Genomic DNA, 19,726 nt, shown 5'->3' with positions numbered 1-19,726 from the left:
TCTAGCTCCTGATGGACTCATGGGGTGATGGCTTTTAGTCTGTGACTCACTTGTCTCTCCCATGGTCTCGCCATACAAACAAGGTATCAAACATAGCTCATTGCGTCATCCACACAAGTGTCACACTCCTTAAAGCGGAGAATGAGAGACAAATGGCATCTGATTACCATGACGGGTTTGGTTTTCCCCACACACACACATTGTCCGTGCTTTGTTTACTGGGATAAGCTGTGTGGTCTGTGTGTTTGAAGCTTCTGTTGTTTCAGTGAGATGCGTCTAGTTTCTAGTAACTTTTACTCAATTTAGTCAATCATTGTTCAACCACATTGGTGGAACTTTCATAATTGCTTTGGTAAGGAAAATAAGGACTTGAATAGTACACACATAAAGGTGTCAGTGAAAAGCTCAATAGCTCTTGTAATCCTGCAGACAAATTTAGATTTGAATCGTTCCTACAATTAATACATTTCCCCCTTTTATTGTCAATACCACACTTTCATTCAGGTTTGAGCAGTAGCTGATTGCATGTAATCAATTCCATGTAATTCCATGTAATCCATGTTATCAACTTTTTTTAACTGTAATAAATTACGTTAGCAGCACAAATATTATAATCAGATTATAGATACTTTTGAAAAACTAGATTATTTATTGGATTACTTTTACATTTAGAAACATGTTTGCGAGAAGAAAACAAACAATATGACACCTTTCTGTTTTCTCAATGACATTCAAGTCAGCATTGAAAAAATGACTCATCAAACGAGCAAAAGCACAAAATAGGAATAAGGAGGAATCCTACTACTCTCTGACGCCCTCCGCATGTGGCAGGGGCTAAAGTTCACTACGGATTACAGAGGAAGACCCAGCCGTGATCTGCCCAACGATACCTTTCTACCAGATGAACTCAATGCAATTTTATGCATTCTCAAATGACTGCCTTGCCTGGTTCACCAACTACTTCTCAGACAGAGTTCAGTGTGTCAAATAGGAAGGCCTGTGGCCGGACCTCTGGCAGTCTCTATGGGGTGCCACAGGGTTCAACTCTCGGGCCGACTCTTTTCTCTGTATACATCAATGATGTCGCTCTTGCTGCTGGTGATTCTCTGATCCACCTCTACGCAGACGACACCATTCTGTATACTTCTGGCCCTTCTTTGGATACTGTGTTAACTAACCTCCAGACGAGCTTCAATGCCATACAACTCTCCTTCCGTAGCCTCAAACTGCTCTTAAATGCAAATAAAACTAAATGCATGCTCTTCAACCGATCGCTGCCCACACCCGCCCGCCCGTCTAGCATCACTACTCTGGACGGTACTGACTTAGAATATGTGGACAACTACAAATACCTAGGTGTCTGGCTAGACTGTAAACTCTCCTTCCAGACTCACATCAAGCATCTCCAATCCAAAATTAAATCTAGAATCGGCTTCCTATTTCGCAACAAAGCATCCTTCACTCATGCTGCCAAACATACCCTCGTACAACTGACTATCCTACCGATCCTTGACTTCGGCGATGTCATTTACAAAATAGCCTCCAACACTCTACTCAGCAAATTGGATGCAGTCTATCACAGTGCCAACTGTTTTGTCACCAAAGCCACATATACTACCCACCACTGTATGCTCTCGTTGGCTGGCCCTCGCTTCATATTCGTTGCCAAACCCACTGGCTCCAGGTCATCTATCTGTCCTCGTGTTCCTAGACCTTAGTGCTGCTTTTGATACCATCGATCACCACATTCTTTTGGAGCAATTGGAAACCCAAATGTGTCTACAAGGACAAGTTCTGGCCTGGTTTAGATCTTATCTGTCGGAAAGATATCAGTTTGTCTCTGTGGATGGTTTGTCCTCTGACAAATTAACTGTAAATGTCGGTGTTCCTCAAGGCTCCGTTTTAGGACCACTATTGTTTTCACTACATATTTTATCTCTTGGTGATGTCATTCGGAAACATAATGGTAACTAGCACTGCTATGCGGATGACACAGAGCTGTACATTTCAATGAAACATGGTGAAGCCGCAAAATTGCACTACCTGGAAGCCTGTGTTTCAGACATAAGGAAGTGGATAGCGGCAAATGTTCTACTTTTAAACTCGGGCAAAACAGAGGTGCTTGTTCTAGGTCCCAAGAAACAAAGAGATATTCTGTTGAATCTGACAATTAATCTTGCTGTCTCTGCCTGGCCAGTTCCCCTCTCTCCACTCGGATTCTCTGCCTCTAACCCTATTACAGGGGCTGAGTCACTGGCTTACTGGTGCTCTTCCATTCCGTCACTAGGACGGGTGCGTCACTTGAGTGGGTTGAGTCACTGACATGATCTTCCCTTGGGTAGTGCTGTGGCAGAGATCTTTGTGGGCTATACTCGGCCTTGTCTCAGGATGGTAAGTTGGTGGTTGAAGATATCCCTCTAGTGGTGTGGGGGCTGTGCTTTGGCAACGTGGGTGGGGTTAAATCCTGTCTGTTTGGCCCTGTCCGGGGGTATCGTCGGACGGGGCCACAGTGTCTCCCGACCCCTCCTGTCTCAGCCTCCAGTATTTATGCTGCAGTAGTTCATGTGTCGGGGGACTAGGGTCAGTCTGTAAAATCTGAAGTATTTCTCCTGTCTTATCTGGTGTCCTGTGTGAACGTATGCTCTCTCTAATTCTCTCTCTCTTTCTCTCTTTCTCTCTTTCTCTCTTTTTCTCTTTCTCTCTTTTTCTCTCTTTCTCTCTTTCTTTCTTTCTTTCTCTCTCTCGGAGGACCTGAGTCTTTGAAAATTCCAGAAAATTATGTGATGGCTTTAGAAGCTTCTGATTGACATAATTTGAGTCAATTGGAGGTGTACCTTTGGATTTATTTCAAGGCCTACCTTCAAACTCAGTGCCTCAGTGCTTGACATCATGGGAAAATCAAAAGAAATCAGCCAAGACCTCAGAAAAAAAATGGTAGACCTCCACAAGTCTGGTTCATCCTTTGGAGAAATTTCCAAACGCATGAAGGTACCACGTTCATCTGTACAAACAATAGTACGGAAGTATAAACACCATGGGACCACACAGCCGTCATACCACTCAGGAAGGAGATGCGTTCTGTCTCTTGGAGATGAACGTACTTTGGTGCGAAAAGTGCAAATCAATCCCAGAACAACAGCAAAGGACCGTGTGAAGATGCTGGAGGAAACAGGTACAAAAGTATCTATATCCACAGTAAAAGGAGTCATATATCGACATAACCTGAAAGGCCACTCAGCAAGGAAGAATCCACTGGTACAAAACCACCATAAAAATGCCAGACTACGGTTTTGGGACTACTGCACATGGGGACAAAGATCGTACTTTTTGGAGAAATGTCCTCTGGTCTGATGAATCAAAAATAGAACTGTTTGGCCATAATGACCATCGTTATGTTTGGAGGAAAAAGGGGGAGGCTTGCAAGCCGAAGAACACCATCCCATCCCAGGCCTGATCACCGACAATGATGAGGCAGACTATAGGGAGGAGGTCAGAGACCTGACCGTGTGGTGCAAGGACAACAACCTCTCCCTCAACATGATCAAGGTAAAGGAGATGATTGTGGACTACAGGAAAAGGAGGACCGAGCACGCCCCCATTCTCATTGATGGGGCTGTAGTGGAGCAGGTTGAGAGCTTCAAGTTCCTTGGCGTCCACATCACCAACAAACTATCATGATCCAAGCACACCAAGATAGTCTTAAAGAGGGCACGACTAAAACTATTCCCCCTCTGGAGACTGGAAATATTTGGCATGGGTCCTCAGATCCTCAGAAGGTTTTACAGCTGCTCCATCGAGAGCATCCTGACGGGTTGCATCACTGCCTGGTATGGCAACTGCTCGGCCTCCGAACGCAAGGCACTACAGAGGGTAGTGCGTATGACCCTGTACATCACCGGGGCCAAGCTTCCTGCCATCCAGGACCTCTATACCAGGCGGTGTCAGAAGAAGGCCCTAAAAATTGTCAAAGACTCCAGCCACCCTAATCATGAACTGTTCTCTCTGATACCGCATGGCAAGCGGTACCGGAGCGCCAAGTCTAGGTCCAAGAGGCTTCTAAACAGCTTCTACCCCCAAGCCATAAGACTCCTGAACAGCTAATCAAATGGCTACCCAGATTATTTGCATTAACCCCCCCCCCCCCCCCCCCTCTTCTATGCTGCTACTACTCTGTTATTATCTATTCATAGTCACTTTAATAACTCTACCTACATGTACATATTACCTCAATTACCTCGACTAACTGGTGCCCCCGCACATTGACTCTGTACTGGTACCCCCTGCATTGTCTTAAAACTGCATTGTTGGTTAAGGGCTTGTAAGTAAGCATTTCACTGTAACCTGTTGTATTCAGCGCATGTGACAAATCACATTTGATTTGCAGGCATCCGGCCCGCCACAAGGAGTAGCTACTTGGCGATGAGCCAAGTAAAGCCCCACCGGCCAAACCCTCCCGTAACCCGGATGACGCTGAGCCAATTGTGTGCCGCCCTATGGGGTTCCCAGTCATGGCGGGATCGAACCCCAGGCTGTTGTGATGCCGCTACACTTCAATGCAGTGCCTTAGACCGCTGCACCACTCGCAAGGCCATTTTTTTCCTTTAAAAATTAATGATATGTACCCATTGATTCTTTAAGAATATATTTTATACATTTCCCATGAACTTAGTTCAACTGTCATACCCAATCAGTAATCAACATATAACCTTGTTTTTCCCCAATGTTTCTAAACAAAGTAAATTTAAACAAACATGGTTAAAATGATTATGGATGGTAAATCCTTGCATCCATACCCCCATCTATGAATTAGAGAGTGGTTACATTTCTGCAGCTCCATCCCTCAGCTTTTCACTGAAACAGGGGAGGCGAAAATGATTTGTTATTGTTTCAACTGTTGATTGCTGCTTTAAGGGGAAAGTAATCCCAAAGTAACAAAGTAATCAGATTAAGTTACTGAGTTTGGGTAATCCAAAAGTTACATTACTGGACATGTATTTAGTAATTGTAATGGATTTACATTTAAAAAGTAACTAATTCAAACCTGATTTCTTTGTTTTTGTTCCTTGGTTTGTTTTTCCATGAACTTCTCCTGACTTACTGTACCAAGGTGCTCTATTTAAGCAGGTCTATTTCTGTCATGTTGTATTTCATACAGTAACAACCTGCCTCTCGTTCTGTCACACCTTCCATATCTCAGCTAATCAGTCAAATGTCAGGCCAACAACACCTGTTACTGGCAGCAAGCAAGGTCCAATGTGATTCCAGGGGCTGGAAACAGTGTCTTCAATGCCTTTGCTGACTTGAGAGATACAGTGTGAAGAGTTGTTGCAGAAAGTATAGACACGGGATTATAAGGACTGTATCTTTGAAAAAGCAAGATTTCAAGGAAAATTTGAGAAATGTGTGATTTTACACAACTTTTCTGTTTGCAAGCAAAGGTGACAGACTTTTATTTTTACATTACCTCGATGGTTTGACAGGGAAAAAAGCATAAAGTCACGAGCTCTGCTGGCCGGCTACTGCGTAGCAACCTAGCGGTGCCATAAGCCCTAGTCTGCCCTAGCCCATTACGATCGCCACAATGGCCAACAGGGACTACCGTTTTGTGCCGGCAGGCTATGAGGAGGCTTGCGCCCTCATGCCATAGACATTAAGGTTGACTCTCTCAGTCAGGATGAAAATTACTACATCAACCATGATCCTTTGCTAGTTATGGCCACTTTCACCATGATCCTTAGCAATTTTTCAGCCCCATTATGCAAAATGGTGCACTTCAAATTAAAATAGTTCCAGGTTCATGGGAGTTTTCCATAGGAATACATGGATGATGTCAGCGCTATCACTATTTACTGTTTTAAGTGTATATGGAATATACTGGAAAATTTATTTCAGAGGGGAAATTCCCTTCATTGTTTTGGAGAGATTGATGGGATGATTTAAAAGTAGAGTGCAATCCGAGTGCATTTCCCTATTACTATCTGTAGCCAGCCACTAAACCTTTCCCGGAATCAGGTCACATGGTGTCAGCAGGAGGATCTCCCCTAGCAACCCAGCCTCCAACCCAGATACAAATGGGCTCTGGTGTCAGTTCCTCTTGCTGCCCTTCTCCCTGCAGCCAGCTAATGCTAAAATAGGAGATTGGAGCGGCGTGGGCCGCTTTCCGCTGGAGTGTTAGTCAGGCAATCAGGGACATAGTCATGCAGGCCGGCAGGGATGCAGGGCCCAGACCCTATCTGATGGACACACACACATGGGTCTGTGCTGGGCAGCAGTGGGGGGCTAGTTATCAGTCACAGCCACTGGGGACCATGCAAGCAAGCACATGACTAACTGACTGGCTGTCATGGCAGCCCAGTAAAAACAGGCATTTCTGTTCGGTTGGCTGCGGTATGAGGACGATGTGCACAGCTGGCGGAATGCCCCTCATTCCTGTCCGCTGATGCAGTTAGCACAGCTGGGATTAGCTAGTTGATAGTCTGTCCAACTCCTCTTGGATACATTCAGTAGGCCCATGGTTCCCTGGATCAGATAGATAGAAAAGCAGTGTGTTACTGAAACAGCCTGACCAATTGGTCAGCCAAGGACAGCCCAGACATTCTGACACCTCTGAGGTGACATCGATAGTTTGACAAGCTAGGAATGAGGCCCCCATTACTGTATGAAGCAAGTTGGAACTGGTCAGAGAAACACATTTATAACCTTTATAGAGAAACATTATATCAAAATAGATTAGCGTCTGTTCGAACAGGACAAACAAAACTAACCTCTGATTATCAAGCTTAATGTACAATCCACAGAAACCAGTGGAGGCTGCTGAGGGGAGGACGGCACATAATAATGGCTGGAACGGCACGAATGGAATGGCATCAAACACATGGAAACCATGGAAACTATGTGTTTGATGTATATGATTCCATTGCACTAATTCCGCTCCAGCCATTACCATGAGCCCGTTCTCCCCAAATAAGGTGCCACCAACCTCCTGGGATAGAAACCATGATACCTTGTTCATTTGTTTGGTTTCATGGATCAAGATACTAAAATGCATACTTAACTCAACCACATTCAATCCGTGGTCTCAAGAGTGTGTGGAGCAGTGGAGACAGGGCTCCTGTGAGACAAGGCTCCAGTGTGATACTGTCTGTGGCATGTGTCTAGGTCTGGAATCACACCGGAGGCCATCATAATTCCAGGAAGCCAGAAGAAACTGGAGAGGCAACAGACTGTATTTAAACTATGCCAACGACACAAGGTCACAGTCTGAGGAGGCCTCATTGACCTCCATGGTTTAGGAGGACCATGTGGCTTGGCCTATAAAGTGGCATGTAATCATGGGAGCCAGGATTCACATGGGTAGAATAACATGTAATACTGTAGGTATTCAAGTGTCCCAGTGCATTGTCTGCCATCTCCGTTTAATTCAAGGATTTATTTAAGCAAAATAATGCACAGATTTTGTATACTGAATTGTGTGGTATGAAAGGCTAGGAAACATGATTGCAAACATTACCAAAATACTTTTTGTTTTGTCACCTAATCACTGTAGTTTATCCAATACATGGCACACCCACCCCTCTGTTTGTTTGTTCATTACCTTCATCTAATCAAGGCTTCCAAAATCCCCCCTTGTCCCTACTAACAACCTGCAAAGACCCAGCTCATGTTAATATTGTCTTCTCTCCTTATCTCCCACACCTCTCCAGTGTAGGGAGCTGCAGTGGAGTGGTGGGGGGTTGAGGTTAGTGGGTTGGTCGTTGCTGGCTGGCTGGCAGGGGCCATGGGGGGTGCTCTGGGCCCGTGCCAAGGCATCCTAGGCAGCTAGGCGCACAAAGCTACCCTTTCCATTGTACATGTCTGCGACTCTCCATAATTTACACAGCAGGTCAAAAATAATCAAGAGATACCTGGTGATACGGACCAGGCTGTTGCTATTAATGCAGCAGTAGACTGTGTCTTTACAAGGGAAAGCTGGGAGAGTTTGAACATTGCTGCCTGCTATTAAACCCAACCATGACCCGAGCACTGAGAAGGGGCAAGCTCACCTCGGTGTGCCCTGAAGGACCCATGTTACGAACCTGACACCTCGGGCCTCTCCAGGTCCAGACTTCTCAGGGTCATGGAGAAGGGAATGGGAGGGGAATGGGAGGGGGCCGGGGTAAACTCCCCTTAAGGTCACTGTCCGGGTGTTGTTGAGCAAAACACAAACAGCTCAGAAAATTGTTAACTGCCAAAGAGGATTGTCTGCCGGTGGGTGGCATGCTGTACAGTTGCCCTTGGGATTTATGTGCTGTATATTATGGTGGAACATGTCTGTGCTCGTCGGGCCCACATGCCAGGCAGAATTCTTTCCAAAATACCAAGTACTGTGTACCCAACATACCCAACATCCAAGTGTCAATGACTGCTGTGTAATCAAAAAGCAACAGCATTCCACTACGTGCAAGTTCATACATGTAGATTTCGATCCAGATAAACAATAACACGTATTATTGTAATATACACCACACCAGTAGGACCCAATGTTTTCTTTACAATCTATAACTTAGCGATCCATTTTGCTAAGTGAATATACTCCCTGTGCATTGACTACTGTGTTGCATGGCCCTGTGTAGTTTACAAATCTTTACAAATCATAGGCTAGCCAAGAAATTACAAATGTGAACGTGTCAACCGTTTTCATAATCATATACAGAATTATATTTAAAAACAAACGTGCCATTATCAAGCATACAGTGGCAAGAAAAAGTATGTGAACCCATTGGAAATACCTGGATTTCTGCATAAATTTGTCATAACATTTGATCTGATCTGCATCAAGGTCACAATAATAGGCAAACAGTCTGCTTAAACTAATAACACACAAATAATTATACATTTTCATGTCTTTATTGAACACACTGTGTAAACATTCACATTGCAGGGTGGAAAAAGTATGTGAATCCTTGGATTTAATAACTGGTTGACCCTCCTTTGGCAGCAACAACCTCAACCAAACATTTTCTGTAGTTGCGGATCAGACCTGCACAGCTGTCAGGAGGAATTTTGGACCATTTCTCTTTACAACACTGTTTCAGTTCATCAATATTCTTGGGATGTCTGGTGTGAACTGCTCTCTTGAGGTCATGCCACAGCATCTCAATCGGGTTGAGGTCAGGACACTGACTGGGCCACTCCAGAAGGCGTATTTTCTTCTGCTGAAGCCATTCTGTTGTTGATTTACTTCTCTGTTTTGGGTCGTTGGTGGACAGCCTAACATTCTCCTGCAAAATGTCTTGATAAACGTAATACATTTTTCCGTTGATGGTGGCAAGCTGTCCAGGCCCTGCGCTGTGCTCTTGCAGTCATCTTTGCAGGACGGCCACTCCTACGGAGAATATAAACAGTGCTGAACTTTCTGCATTTATAGACAGTTTCTCTTACCATACACTGATGAACATCAAGGCTTTTAGAGATACTTTTGTAACCCTTTCCAGCTTCATGCAAGTCAACAATTCTTCATCTTAGGTCTTCTGAGATCTCTTTTGTTCGAGGCATGGTTCACATCAGGCAATGCTTCTTGTGAATAGCAAATTCACATTTTTTGTGTGTTTTTTATTGGGCAAGGCAGCTCTAACTAACATCTCAAATCTCGTCTCATTGATTGGACTCCAGGTTAGCTGACTCCTGACTCCAATTAGCTTTTGGAGAAGTAATTAGCCTAGGGGTTCACATACTTTTTCCAACCTACACTGTGAATGTTTAAATGATGTATTCAATATAGACAAGAAAATACAATAATTTGTATGTTATTAGTTTAAGCACAGTATGTTTGTCTATTGTTGTGACTTAGATGAATATCAGATCAAATTTGATGACCAATTTATGCAGAAGTCCAGGTAATTTCAAAGGGTTCACATACTTTTTCTTGCCACTGTAAGTGTAGTGAACTTCTCGGTCAAGCCTAATACTAACCTACTACATTTCTGAAACAATTAAGTTACGACAAGTAACGCATTTGGCTTGACCCAGAAATTCACTTCACAGTTTAATCATGTAACTGCTTGATGTGGAAAACTCGAGGGTAAGGGGGATTCCTAGCTTGTTTGGAGACACCACACCTTGCCTTGTTTGGCAAGGCAATGAGAAGCAAAAACAGATCTCCGACATCCTAACAACCTCTCACTCAACTACTTAGTCCTACTTAGTCCTACTTAGTCCTACTTAGTCCAAGTGTTTATACAGTGCCTTCGGAAAGTATTCAGACCCCTTGATTTTTCCACATTTTGTTACATTACATTCTTATTCTAAAATTGATTAAATAAATAAAAATAAATACATAAATAAATAAAAATAAACAAATCTGCAATCTACACACAATACCCCATAATGAAAAAGTGAAAACAGTTTTTTAGACATTTTAGCAAATGTATTAAAAATAAAATAAAAAAATTCCTTATTTAGATAAGTATTTAGACCCTTTGCTATGAGACTCAAAATTGAGCTCAGGTGCATCCTGTTCCACTGATCATCCTTGAGATGTTTCTACAACTTGATTAGAGTCAACCTGTGGTAAATTCAATTGATTGGACATGATTTGGAAAGGCACACACCTGTCTATATAAGGTCCCACAGTTGACAGTGCATGTCAGAGAAAAAACCAAGCTATGAGGTCGAAGGAATTGTCCGTAGAGTTCCTAGACAGGATTGTGTCGAGGCACAGATCTGGGAAGGGTATGAAAAGAATGTGTGCAGCAATAAAGAACACAATGGCCTCCATCATTCTTAAATGGAAGAAGTTTGGAACCACCAAGATTCTTCCCGAGAGCTGGCCGCCTGGCCAAATTGAGCAATCGAGGGAGAAGGGCCTTGGTCAGGGAGGTGACCAAGATCCCAATGGTCACTCTGAGCTCTAGAGTTCTGCAGCACTCCACCAATCAGGCCTTTATGGTAGAGTGGCCAGATGGAAGCCACTCCTCAGTAAAGGGCACAAGACAGCCCGCTTGGAGTTTGCCAAGGGCACCTAAAGGACTCTCAGACCATGAGAAACAAGATTCTCTGGTCTGATGAAACTGAGATTGAACTCTTTGGCTTGAATGCCAAGCGTCACATCTGGAGAAAACCTCTGACCATCCCTACGGTGAAGTATGGTGGTGGCAGCATCATGCTGTGGGTATCATTTTCAGCGGCAGGGACAGGGAGACAAGTCAGGATCGAGGCAAAGATGAACGGAGCAAAATACAGAGAGTTCCTTGATGAAAACCTGCTCCAGAGCGCTCAGACTGGGACGAAGGTTCACCTTCCAACAGGACAACGACCCTAAGCAAACAGCCAAGACAAGTGGCTTTGGGACAAGTCTCTAAGTGTCCTTGATTGGCCCAACCAGAGCCCGGACTTGAACCCGATTTAACATTTCTGGAGAGACCTGAAAATAGCTGTGCAGTGACGGTCCCCATCCAACCTGACAGAGCTTGAGAGGATCTGCAGAGAAGAATAGTAGAAACTCCCCAAATACAGGTGTGCCAAGCTTGTAGTTTCATACGAAGAAGACTCTATGCTATAATTGCTGCCAAAGGTGCTTCAACAAAGTACTGAGTAAAGGGTCTGGCAGGTGCCGTGAGGGGTGCTCTGGGCCCATGCCAAGGCATCCTATGCAGCTGGGCGCACAAAGCTACCTTTGCCATTGTACATGTCTGCTCCTCTCCAAAATGTATACAGCAGGTCAAAAAGGGTCTGAATACTTATGTAAATGTGACATAAAATTTTTACATTTGTAATACATTTATAAAAACCTGTTTTTGCTTTGTCATTATGGGTTATTGTGTGTAGATTGGTGAGAGAAAAAAATGTAATACATTTTAGAATAAGGCTGTAATGTAACAAAATGTGGAAAAAGTCAAGGGGTCTGAATACTTTCCGAATGCACCGTAAATGGATGCATTAAGACGTGCTGAGCTCCGGGGATATTATCTAATTTCATCATCAACCACGTTCTAAACTAACACAGGAAATGTTTATTTTTCAATGAGACAGCGCCTTCCAAGCTGCTATCAGAGCGAATGAACAAAATAAATGGTAAAGAAAGTCTAAAGAGATGAAGACGCTTCACAATGGTCTATGTTTGTCCGTCAAAACAATTATCTTTACAATTGGTGAGTGACTCCTGTATATTTAAATACTGTATGTTTGTATCTCCAGTCACGGAAAAAACATGTCTTCTAAAATTGAATTCTGATTCAATAACTGGATTTGCAGATTTTTTTGATTGTGAATAACTTCGTAATATGATCGTCTTGCATATTTCACGAGTAAATTTGCCTAAATGATCAAGCTTGGAGAGGGCTTATTTTTTTGGAAAGAGCACCTAGTTGCTATACTCATCGATTTACTGCAGACACTCTGTTTGCGTTTACATGTCTGTTGAGCAGAGAGCGAGTTAAGAATCACCACTCTTCTCGAACATGTTACGTCAGAAGTAATATAATATATGCATATGCCATTTACCAGAGGATTTTATCCAAAGTGACTTGTGTGCATCCATTTTACGTATGGGTGGTCCCGGAAATCAAACCTTAAACCCTGGCATTACAAGCGCGTGATTTACAAACTTGAGCTACAAAGGACCAAACCATGGTCTCCTCATGGCTGCCAATGGAATGTGACTAGGGAGGGTTGGCTGTTTACAGTGTTAACTACCCAGTCTCCAGTGCTAGTGGTTTGACAGTGAAAGTATTTGGTCTGGGGGTCTGGTGTTGGGTGGTGTGCTAGTGTCATGTGCCCCATGTTGCAACATTATTGTTCAATCTATCTGGCAATCACACACTGTCAACAGAGTCGGCCTCAACAAGACTGGCTCCAAAATAGATATGTGAGCTCTCTTTATGTGTGTTTCAGTAACACCTTGAAGCAGTTCCTTAGATATATTTAGGTTTGTTACCATAATGCTCTTGTATGGAAAGGCTATGACCTTGAATAGGAAATGCACTTTCCATTCAAATATACAGTTGAAGTCGGAAGTTTACATACACTTAGGTTGGAGTCATTAAAACTCGTTTTTCAACCACTCCACAAATGTCTTGTTAACAAACTACAGTTTTGGCAAGTCAGTTAGGACATCTACTTTGTGCATGACACAATTATTTTTTCCAACAATTGTTTACAGACCGATTATTTCACTTATAATTCACTGTATCATAATTCCAGTGGGTTAGAAGTTTACGTACACTAAGTTGACCGTCCCTTTAAACAGCTTGGAAAATTCCAGAAAATGATGTCATGGCTTTAGAAAATTCTGATAGGATAATTGACAATATTTGAGTCAATTGGAGGTGTACCTGTGGATGTATTTCAAGGCCTACCTTCAAACTCAGTGCCTCTTTGCTTGACATCATGGGAAAATCAAAAGAAATCAGCCAAGACCTCAGAAAAACAATTGTAGCCTGGTTCATCCTCGGGAGCAATTTCCAAACGCCTGAAGGTACCACGTTCATCTGTTCAAACAATAGTATGCAAGTATAAACACCATGGGACCACATCCTGTTTTCAGCTATCCGTTTCATCCTTACAACGAGTTGTGGACGGGTGACTGTCTGAGACAGATATTAGAGCAGTGCATTAGCTTGTTCTATAACAAAGTTTATCCCTGTGTTTCAGAGTCTATGTTGACAAATGTGAGGGGAAATGAACTAGAAAGCAATGAAGAACCAGGTAAGAAAGAAAGTTTCCTCAAAATTCATATCTATAGTCAGTAGACTTTTAGTTGAGAACATTCAACAGGCTCCCATTTAGTAAGTGACCTATGCAGCACAAACACTGACATGCCAAACAAGCCAATCCCCTATTACAATTCAAGGCCTTCTGATCCCAATTGAGAACCACTGATGCACTCAAAGCATTTCAAATCAACACAGGTTCATACAGAGACTGAGGACCTAACTGGACCTTTCTTTAATCCTAACTGACCTAAAACAGGGAATTTTTACTAGGATTAAATGTCAAGAATTGTGAAAAACTGAGTTTGAAGGTATTTGGCTAAGGTGTATGTAAACTTACGACTTCAACTGTAACTGTTTAACTTTGAATAAGATCTACTACTACTACTACTACTACGCTACTACTAAAATACTACTGCTACTGCTAATAATACTGCTACTTGGCTACTACTACTACTACTACTACTACTGCTGCTTCTAGTACTACTACTACTACTACAACTACAACTGCTGCTTCTAGGCTACTACTACAACTAGGCTACTACTACTACAACTACTACTAGGCTACTACTGCTACAACTACTACTAGGCTACTACTGCTACAACTACTACTAGGCTACTACTGCTACTTGGCTACTACTAGGCTACTACTACTTTTTTAAATTTTTTTATTAAAATGTTTTATTTAATCCTTATTTAACTAGGCAAGTCAGTTAAGAACAAATTCTTATTTACAATGACGGCATAACAAAAGGCAAAGGCCTGCTGCGGGGACGGGGGCCTGGGATAAAAATAAATAAATAAATACAATATAAATATAGGTCAAAACACACATCACAACAAGAGAGACAACACTACATAAAGAGAGACCTAAGAGAACAACATAGCAAGGCAGCAACACATGACAACACAGCATGGTAGAAACACAACATAACAACAACATGGTAGCAACACAACATGGTAGCAGCACAAAACATGGTACAAACATGGTACAAGCTACTACTACTACTAATAATAATAATAGTAGTACTACTACTACTACTGCTACTACTACTAGTGCTACTACTGCTACTACTACACTACTACTACGGACTAAAGACATCAAGTTTAATCTGTGAAAGTGTTTTTCTGCTCTACTAATAATACTGCTACTAGGCTACTACTGCTACAACTACTACTACACAACTACTACTACTACTACTACTACTACTAGGCAACTGCTACTATTAGGCTACTACTACTGTTACTACTACTAATACTACTGCTACTACTACTACTACTACTACTACTACTATTACTACTACTGCTACTACTATGCTACGACCACTAACGCTACTAATACTACTACTATTACTACTACTGCTACTACTATGCTACTACCACTACTGCTACTACTACTACTACTACTACTACTAATACTACTACTGCACTGCTGCTGCTGCTGCTGGTGCTACTACTACTTCTACTACTGCTACTACTACACTACTACTACTACTATTATGGACTAAAGACATCATCAAGTTCAATCTGTGAAAGTGTTTTTCTGCTCTGTTTCACATTGGATTAAATACCACTGTCCTCATCTGTCTTATCTACATGCACATCCTGTTTTCAGCTATCAGTTTCATCCTTACAACGAGTTGTGGACGGGTGACTGTCTGAGACAGATATTACAGCAGTGCATTAGCTTGTTCTATAACAAAGTTTATCCCTGTGTTTCAGAGTCTATGTTGACAAATGTGAGGGGAAATGAACTAGAAAGCAATGAAGAACCAGGTAGGAAAGAAAGTTTCCTTAAAATTCATATCTATAGTTAGTAGACTTTTAGTTGAGAACATTCAACAGGCTCCCATTTAGTAAGTGACCTATGCAGCACAAACACTGACATGCCAAACAAGCCAATCCCCTATTACAATTCAAGGCCTTCTGATCCCAATTGAGAACCACTGATGCACTCGAACCATTTCAAATCAACACAGGTTCATACAGAGACTGAGGACCTAACTGGACCTTTCTTTAATCAGACTGAAGAAAAAGTCAACACATTGCATTCGGCAGCTCTCACGTGTAAACTGTCCTCTTGAGCAATACAAGCAACTGATTGCAGCTGCTTTCACAACATGCTGTTGATGACTTAGTCTGCATATTACATTCTTAACATTGTGTGGTGGTTTTTCTCAGATGCCACATATGCTTGGATTGGGGCAGGGATCGGGCTCTTCTTTGCTATCTGTTTTATTGGCAGCAAGCTCTACATGATTAAAAAGTACATGCTTGATAATGAAGTTTCAGGTAAATGCATAAGCACTACTGCATAGTAGCATACCTACGTATATAGCTTTACATTTCTCTACACTGAATATAATTCCCTGATAAATGTGAAACTGAAAAGCATTCTTTACTTGTTTTAGAGGATTCCGTAAAAAGACCATCTCTTCGGTAAGTGGACAGTATCTAACATGACGGTAGTATCTATATAAATCAAATTTTACTTAACTTCCCATGTGTGGTTTTATTCCTTTGCTCATAGAACTACTTTGGTGGACATGAAGGACTGAAGAAGAGTAACTGATAGATGAAGAGAGCAGGACACCAGGGGAATACTGAAGATAAATGGCATCTACTAATCTACTAATGTAATTCACTGTTTGGGCAAACACAATGTGAATAACAATTTAGTAATGTGTGTTGGAAGAGGGTCCACCCTATGTTCCCTCAGCCCTATGTTCTCTCAGCCCTATGTTCCCTCAGCAATATGTTCCCTGAGCCCTATGTTTCCTCAGCCCAATGTTCCCTCAGCCCTATGTTCCCTCAGCCCTACGTTCCATCAGCCCTATGTTCCCTCAGCCCTATGTTCCCTCAGCCCTATGTTCCCTTGGCCCTATGTTCCCTCCGCCCTATGTTCCCTCAGCCCTACCTTCCATCAGCCCTATGTTCCCTCAGCCCTATGTTCCCTCAGCCTTATGTTTTCTCGGCCCTATGTTCCCTCGGCCCTATTCCCTCGGCCCTATGTTCCCTCAGGCCTATGTTCCCTCAGACCTATGATCCCTGAGCCCTATGTTCCCTCAGCCCTATGTTCCCTCAGACCTATGCAGTGGCAATTTTAGAATGTAAATCTTGGTGGGGCAAAAAAAAAGTCTCCAGTGGGGGGGGGTGCATGCCAGCAAAGCTCCTACACAACACAACAATAAACAATACATTAATTACACTATAACAGTGACAAACGGTGCCCACAAACTGTTAGGGCCTACATAAAGCTGTCCCAACAGCAGAGTCCAAACAGCAGTCCCAACACCTTACCACTGGCTATCAGCGGAGCCTTGTCTGGCAGCGAAACAGTTATTTCAGCCTCATTTACTGCCTTTTTAAAAAATATAGCTGATATGGCTGACTTGCTTAAACAAATGTGGTTTCAACAGAAAATTGAGATGTACAAACTATGGCATATGGGGACGACAAGCGGATAAGAGGCAATCCGTAATTTAGGACAGAAATAAGTAATGTAACTAGACTACTATTAAGAGGGTAAAATAGACCAAATTATTAGGGTGAGGCACATGCACTACTAACAGCTTACTACACAACATACACTTAGTATTACTTTCTTAGCTACAGTATACATAGCTCCATGGCATAACACATCATTTATGCAGCAGCATACAAGATATTTTTGGACTCACCTAGTTGTGCTCACTTGAACAGGAAGGTGGCGCAGCAGTCCTTTGTGAGCACATTTTGTCATCAAACGTTGTCATCAAAGTCTGGTATTCTCTGGATTTATGGTGCTTTCAAGACAACTGGGAACCCGTAAAAAAACAAGGTTGAATCATGATGACGTCAGTGATCTTCAGATCATAGCTCTAGAAAGAAGCCCGAGTTCCCGACATACAATTCCAAGTTGGATGACCATTCAAAATGTATTTTACCAGTCGGATAATTTTTTTTCTCCAGAGTTCCCAGTTGTTTTAACCTTTCTGGCGTAGGCATACCGCTAGCGACCCACCTCGACAACATCCGGTGAAATTGCAGAGCGCGAAATTCAAATGACAGAAATAGTCATATTTAACATTCATGAAAATACAAGTGTCATACATCAGACAAAAGCTTAACTTCTTGTTAATCCAGCCGCTGTGTCAGATTTCAAAAAGGCTTTACGGCGAAAGCACACCATGCGATTATCTGAGGACAGCGCCCCACACACAAAAGCATTTTATAAAAATTCAACCAGGCAGGTGCTCCACGAAAGTCAGAAATAGCTATAAAATAAATGCCTTACCTTTGAATATCTTCTTCTGTTGGCACTCCAAAAGGTCCCAGCTACATCACAAATTGTCCTTTAGTTCGATAAAGTCCTTCTTTATTTCCCCAAAAACTCAGTTTAGCTAGCGCGCTTCATTCAATAATCCACCGGTTTCCCTACTTCAAAATGCATACAAAATGAATCCCAAACATTACCAATAAACTTCTCCAAACAAGTCAAACAACGTTTATAATCAAACCCCAGGTACCCTAATACGTAAATAAACGATAAAATGTAAGACAGAGAATCGTTATTGTCTTTACCGGAGATAAACAACAAAGAACAGGCTCTCATCCACGTGCATGAAAACACTACAGCCAAAATGGGAGCCACTTAGAAAAACTACAAATTCTAGCTCATTTTTCCAAAAACAAGCCTGAAACTCTTTCTAAGGAATATTGACTTCTAGTGGAAGCCCTAGGAACTGCAATCTGGGAGGTTTTCGCTTCATATTAAACATGACAGCCATTGGAAACAGTGGTAGGCTGAAAAAAAATATTCTGGATGGTTTGTCCTTGGATTTTCGCCTGCCATATCAGTTCTGTTATAATCACAGACATTATTGTAACGGTTTTAGAATCTTTACAGTGTTTTCTATCCAAATCTACCAACCATATGCATATCCTAGCTTCTGGGCCTGAGTAACAGGCAGTTTACTTTGGGCACGCTTTTCATCCAGATGTCAAAATACTGCCCCCTAGCCCAAAGAGGTTTTAAACTCACTGAAGTCAGATATCCCAGTTCCGAGTTAACAGTTGTTTTGAGCGTGGCAGAAATCATGCTGGATTGACAGCATGGCCAATGTTGAACGTTAATCATTTTAAGCTTGGAAAAGAGACCCTTAAACCCAGAATTGGGACCACACACCCACTCTACTGAATAGCAGGCTAGTGATTGCTTTGCAATACTTGCAGTTAGCCACTGATTCCTTCCAAATCACTCATTGTTGAATTTGCAATTTCCTTCTTGTTGTGTAATGTTTATGTCCAATGGCCGATGAGCACCGATACATTTTATCTATAATTTCTCTTCATTATTTCTCTTCATTTGACAAGGATTAAAAAAGATTTGCCAGTAGATTGTCGACTTGATTCATGATGATGACTGCTAGCTAAGATGTCCAGTCAAAGCTACTGTAGATATAACATGATTTGACGTCATTTTATCTGTGGCCAATGACCTTGAGCCTCCTTGATGGGCACTTATAATGTAACTCTATGGCAGCACCCAAGGGGCTAATTTTGGCAGTGACATAGGGTCCCCTTAAGTGACAGAACACTGAGCCAATCACGGCGCAACTAGAGAACATTACCAACCACTGGCTGCCCCACCACCACAAAAAGCACTGAGCTAAGCCAAAACACCAGCATTTTGGAGCTGCCTTACTCAAGAAAGCAGAAAAGAGACCATGTTTGTATGGAGGCTTTATTAACTCAATTATTTATTTATTTTTTACATTGTTTTCAAACTGATATGTGACACGTATTGATGCTAAAATAACATGCAAAACAAGCAACCCAAAACATTTAGCTAAAAATGTGGAGCTCAAAATGCACCACCTGCCACTTTATTTTAATTTTTTTATTTCATCTTTATTTAACCAGGTAGGCCAGCTGAGAACAAGGTCTCATTTATAACTGCGACCTGGCCAAGATAAAGCAAAGCAGTGTGACAAAAAACAACAACACAGAGTTACACGTGTACAGTCAACAAAAGTACAGTCAATAACACAATAGAA

At 42.2% G+C, this 19,726-nt stretch overlaps 1 long non-coding RNA gene across 1 annotated transcript; it reads left to right on the top strand.

Moving 5' to 3' along the window:
* Positions 1-15,407: 15,407 nt before the first annotated feature.
* On the top strand, positions 15,408-19,065 carry LOC139570176 (uncharacterized). Its single transcript, XR_011674021.1, has 4 exons — positions 15,408-15,464; positions 15,870-15,980; positions 16,100-16,127; positions 16,219-19,065. It is a non-coding gene; the product is annotated as an uncharacterized lncRNA (long non-coding RNA).
* The last annotated feature ends 661 nt before the right edge of the window (positions 19,066-19,726 follow it).

The sequence above is a fragment of the Salvelinus alpinus genome, chromosome 3 (assembly GCF_045679555.1).
Source record: "Salvelinus alpinus chromosome 3, SLU_Salpinus.1, whole genome shotgun sequence".
NCBI classification, from domain to species: domain Eukaryota; kingdom Metazoa; phylum Chordata; class Actinopteri; order Salmoniformes; family Salmonidae; genus Salvelinus; species Salvelinus alpinus.
Note: the sequence above shows the minus strand (reverse complement) of the source record. Positions and strands in the feature narration are given on the sequence as shown.